Source organism: Gouania willdenowi, chromosome 18 (genome assembly GCF_900634775.1).
Source record: "Gouania willdenowi chromosome 18, fGouWil2.1, whole genome shotgun sequence".
NCBI classification, from domain to species: domain Eukaryota; kingdom Metazoa; phylum Chordata; class Actinopteri; order Blenniiformes; family Gobiesocidae; genus Gouania; species Gouania willdenowi.
The window spans coordinates 1,861,542-1,867,541 of NC_041061.1; the positions used below are offsets into that span (position 1 = coordinate 1,861,542).

At 35.4% G+C, this 6,000-nt stretch overlaps 1 protein-coding gene across 1 annotated transcript in view; it reads left to right on the forward strand.

Moving 5' to 3' along the window:
• Nucleotides 1-6,000, forward strand: part of LOC114480167 (E3 ubiquitin-protein ligase TRIM39-like) — a 102,173-nt gene that overhangs the window by 76,716 nt on the left and 19,457 nt on the right. The gene's annotated exons all lie outside the window — the stretch shown is intronic.

The window sequence follows — 6,000 nt, forward strand, 5'->3', positions numbered from 1 at the left end:
TGTGTGTGGGGTGTCTGTGTGTGTGTGTGTGCGTGAAAGGGATAAAGCCTGTAGCCTGTTTTGCATCTCGAGAGAAAACCATTTACACTTTGTAAATCGTTTAACACGGTTATTTACGCTACGCAAATGTTCTTTCCATTTGCAGAAAGAGACAAACTGTGGGCTGATGAAAAAGGTGCGAGTCGCTATAGTTAGCATTAGCATTGATGGGATGGAAAACAGTGTCTGCCAACAAATCCTTAAAAAAAACGACTGTAAGTCATGAAATCAAAAGAAATGACAACAACAAAAAAAAATCATCAAATAACTGTTATTTTTAATTTTTAAATAAACATAAATAAAAATCTAATTTAAAGCTTAAAAACTAAAACTTTGGAGTTAATAGATAGATAATTGCATATTATGAGAAGGTTATTGTATATAAATAAGTGTAGTACTAGATATTACAAGAGGTAGGATCATATAAGTTTATACTTCTTCCCACTTCTTTTTGAACATGTATAGGTGCATGTGCAGAATTTTGTAACCATTGTTACATTTGTTTGTTTTTTAATTACTATTATTATTATTATTATTATTATTATTTTCATTGTGGTAAATGTACTGCTGTTGTGTTGATCTTTGAAATAAACATTTAATCAAATAAAATCAATAGATAGATATATAGATCTGGCCCTTTAAGGGAGTCAGTGATCCTCCACCTTTTTGTCCAGGTAGACTCTCCGTAGTTGTTTGCTGTTGTATTTCACTCTTCTTCAGCTGAACTCTGAGGAGCTTCTGTCTGTGAGTAAATCATCATTAATCTGTGTTTAATATGTCTGCGTTGGTATTTTATAACAGTTTATAGTTTGAGTAGAAAGCAAAAAAACTGTTAGCATTGCTAACTGTTAGCCTGTCTGTGTGATTTCCAATATTATATCAGCATTAGGCTAATCACTAGCTCGCACAATCCTTCAGTGATAATCTTGAATTAGTTTAATATATATTGTTTATTATATCATGATCCAATTGCTCTTGTTAAAGTGTGTTTTTTGTTAGTTATTTTGCTTAGTAATATCTTAAACTTACTGCTGACTCATAGATGGTTATGTAGCAACCTGTTTAGCTAGCACCAAGCTAGAAATTAGCTCCTCATCCTAGCTAGGGAAGAATATACAGTGTGCACAATATTCAGGCATGTGAGTATTTGACCATGTTATCATTTTTATATATGTTTTCCAACTATAAGCTCTGTAAACTTAAATGCTTAGTGTTTATTTTACCGTCAAAGACTACCAAAGTATATTAATATTTCGTTTTTATTCACTATACATGTCGGCACACTCACCTCAGCTCTATCATATGTATGTAGAAACTAAGAAATTAATCATTTTATTGTTGTTTTCCTGACACGTTGGCCAAAAATAAAGAACAATGATTTAATTAAAGATTCCACGTGTGTCCACGTGGAATGTGAAAAAGATTATAAAATAACTAGGAAAATCATAATGATTATAAGCAGTTAAATGCATTAATATGATCTATTTTATTAGGATGTAAATAAATGATATAATTGGCTGGTGACAGAAGGGAACCTTTAGTTGACAAGGACTTTTTCCAACCATACATTATCAAAACCAATTCTTTTTAAGAAATTAAAATGTGATTATATTACTTTCATTATTATATCTATGAACAAAGAACTGTAAATTATACTATTTACCCCCTTCCATAAGATGAAAATTAACAAATAATAAATATATAACTTATTTAGTTGAAGAAAAAATTCTGCACATTATTAATACTAAAATAACTTAATGAAAAATGTAGCTAGATATTCTTCTTAGAAATTCAAAACCTCAAATTGTCTTTATAAGATATTTAGGCTTAAGGGAAAATTTTTATTTTGGATTGACTGAGAACAATCTACTTATTCAATGATACAATTTAACAACATTAATAATATTCAAGGAGGAGACAGGTTTGACTTGGGAGACATAAAACAGAGGGAGGCAGGAAGCTTGAGGCAAACTGCACAAGGGTTGATAACAGACTCAATCTCCAAAGGGCCAATAAATCTGGGTGACAACTTCCTTGATACCACTTTGAGAGTATGAAGCAGAGGTCATGATCATTCCTATAAATCTGCCTCCTATATGAACTATTTCTACTTCTTTATGCTACAAGAGAAGTTATAAACAAAGCTTCATGAATAAACTGATCTAATCCAGTCCATCAAATCCACTCCAGATCCAGATGTTTGATTATAGATGTTTTCAGAGAAGATAATCGGCTGCAATCTGCCCTCCCTCCAGGATCTGTACACCCCCAGGACTCTGAGGCGTGCAGGAAAGATTGTGGCCGACCCCTCCCACCCCGGTCACAAACTGTTACAATCTCTCCCCTCTGGAAGGAGGTTTCGGTCCATCAGGACCAGAACCTCCAGACACAAAAACAGCTTCTTTCCCTCTGCCACCATCCACATAAACACATTGTTATATTATTGTTTGCGTGCTCGTTTCTTTGTTTTTTGTTCCACACACCGACTACCAAGTCAAATTCCTTGTGCTGTCTCAAAAACTGTGCTTAGCCATTTAAACATTTCTGATTCTGATTGTGATTGTGAAAGAACTCCTACCTTTCCAAACACCTTCCTCCTGCTGTGATAAAGACTGAGAGACTGTCAAAAGCTGCTTGTAATTCAGTTGTAAATTTCTCCTTAAAGGTTATGTGTTGGGAGAATGACAGTTTTGCATGCGTTGGAAAGATTGTCAATTGTGAAGAAATGCAAATATTAAGGCAACGAGTGCAACTCTTCACGCCTCATTTAACCCAACAAGTACAGGGAAATTTGACTGTTTTCGAACAACTCTGTTTGTATGTGAACTATCCAACATTGATGGAATTTATCAGGTAATAATGATCTAAAGAAAGAAAATCGCTGAACAAGAGACTTGAACCATAAAATCACCAACAATGGATATGTAAACCTGATAAATGGACCATGAAGCAAAGAATGAAGGTTAATGACACCAGGAACAATTGAAGGCTGTAAAGTCCATAGTTTTATTAAGTCAAATAGAGTAAAATGAGTAAAATAGCAGTCGTTAAATGGCTACGGTTAGAGAGCATTGCAATACAGAGTGGTATCATCTGTGTATAAAGAGATCTTTACATCCACATTATTAACATAAACTGCTGTTTTATTACTAACTATTGTAAGTTACAGCTTAACAAAACAATTCTACCTACTGTGGTCACAAACATCTGGGAATGTTTATAAAAATATGAAACACTACGAGGATCCGGTTTTTGTCTTAGTCTGTTGTAAAGAGACACTTGATCCTCCGTATAAAGCTGTGTAATGCATAAGTGTGTGTGTGTGTGTGTGTGTGTGTGTGTGTGTATGACAGAGAGGGAAAAATCCATTTGCATGTTTTGCATCTCGAGAGAAAAAATCATTTACACTTTGTAAATATTTTAACACGGTTATTTACGCTACGCAAATGTTCTTTCCATTTGCAGAAAGAGACAAACTGTGGGTTGATGAAATTGGTGCAGGTTGCCCTAGTTTATGAGCATTGAAGGGATGGAAAACAACATCTGACAACAAATCCTTAAAAAAACCATAGAGCGACTCTTTGTCACAAATTCAGGAGAAAAGACACAAAATCATTAAAATGACAAAAATTTAACTTAAAAGCTAAAACTTTGTTGGATGATTAATATCACAGGAACTAGACCCGTATCTAGAGCCACAAGAAGAACCAACAAAAATATATTTGTCTCCAAAGACACTCAGCCTCTCGTTCATGTTAATTATAATTGCTTAGTTTTGTCAACTTCATGTTTAGCTTTGGCAGAATGAAAAAACTTTTAAAGATGAAAAGCAAAAAAATGTCTTGCAAGTTGTTATAGCCTTACCGAAACTAAAAATGATCAAAGACTGAACAAACTAAAGAGGGACGATTTGTCTAATCTCACAATTCTGTCACTCACTGTTTGTTTCTTCTTCCATGTCTGAGCAGAAACAGCAGAGGTAACACCAGACTGTTAGGAAGCTTCAACCAGATCGAACACATGTCAACCACACAAAAAACATTGACATTCATTTTTTTTGCAATATCATAACCCAATTTGCCTGAAAGCACCAGAACCAGAATAACTGAGAGGCTGAAGAAGGAAACAGCTGTTATAGTAATTGCTAGGACATAATAATCAAAACAATGTGGGCAGGGCATATAAGCTCCACTAATCATCCAGACACAGACAATGGAGACGTTCCTGATCCTGATCCCTTTACTGTTCCTCAGCCTCATGTAGGTGATGGGATGAACCACAGCCAGGTAGCGCTCCACACAGGTCAGCAGATGAAAACTCAATTTACCGACCCAGGTAAATCTCATCACAAAATACCCCCAACGTATTATAACATCATCATTTTGGAACTGTCCACAAAAGTAGAAAACAGGGCCAACCATTTCAACCAGTTCCATCAGGACCATGTTGAGGTGAAACAGTCTGAGTGACTCATGGCTGCTGAGGAGGAGGAGGAGGTCCTTCTTCCTCCACTGTTGGAGGCCATGATGGAGGATGAAGATGTAGAGAGGAAGGAGGAAGAGGAAGATAGTAAAGACAGTTGTTGGGATGATGATGGAGTACGGAGGGAAGGAACTGTTTGGATTGGAGTTGTTGGTGGAGAACAAAGAGTTAGCAGCCATGTCTGAAAGAGAAAACAAAGAGAAAACAAAGAAGACACAAATATTCCTGGAATTGTTTTAGCATTTAGGTTTAACTTTAGACCAAATCTGTTATGAATAGGAATTAGTTTAAAAACTAACAGAAAGTTACTAACAGAATAGAGCCTGTCGGGCCTTGAACCCACAACCTTATTATTTAACAACAAGCCAAGTTAACATATCACTGACTAATTGACAGAAAACAGATCCAAACTAAACAGAAACATCTCAGTTTTACTGTTTACTCTTATTATTCATATAAATCTTCCTACTATTTCTACTTCTTTATGCTACAAGAAAAATTTGAAACAAAGCTTGATGAATAAACTGATGTAATCCAGTCCATCCAATCCACTCCAGATCCAGATGTTTGATTGAAAGAACTCCTACCTTTCTAAACACCTTCCTCTTGCTGTGATATAGACTGAGAGATTGTCAAAACCTGCTAGTGATTCAGTTATAAAGCTCTCTTTAAAGAGTGTGTGTTGGGGGTAATAACACAGTTTTGCATGCGTTGAAAGGATCTTCAATTGTGAAGAAATGCAAATTTTAAAGCAACAAATGCAGCTCTTCATTTAACCCAGCAAGTACAGGGAAGTTTGACTGTTTTTGAATAACTCTCTGTTTGCATGTGAACTATCCAACATTGATGGGATTTATCAGGTAATAATGATCTAAAGAAAGAAAACCGCTGAACAAGAGACTTGAACCATGAAATCACCAACAATGAGAAATGGATCATGAAGCAACGAGTGAAAAATAAATGACGCGAGGAACAATTGAAGGCTGTAAAGTCCATAGTTTTTATTAAGTCAATTAGAGTAGAAATACAGTCATTAAATGGCTAAGGTTCGAGAGCATTGTAATAGACTGTGGTATCATCTGCATATAAAGAGATCTTTACATCCACATTATTAACATAAACTGCTCTTTTATTACTAACACGTGTAAGTTACAGCTTATCCAAACAATTATTTCAAGTATTTACTGTCATCATTAACATCTGGGAATGTTTAAGAAAAATATGAAACACTGCGAGGATTCAGTTTTAAATTTGCTCATTCGTCATTGGCCGTCCTCTGGCTGCAAAAGTCTTAAGTCTGTTGTAAAGAGACACTTGATCCTCCGTATAAAGCTGTGCAACACATAACTGTGTGTGTGTGTGTGTGTGTGTGTGTATGACAGAGAGGGAAAAAGCCAGTAGCATGTTTTGCATCTCTGGAGAAAACCATTTACACTTTGTAAATCGTTTAACACTGTTATAGCTTACGCTACGCAAATG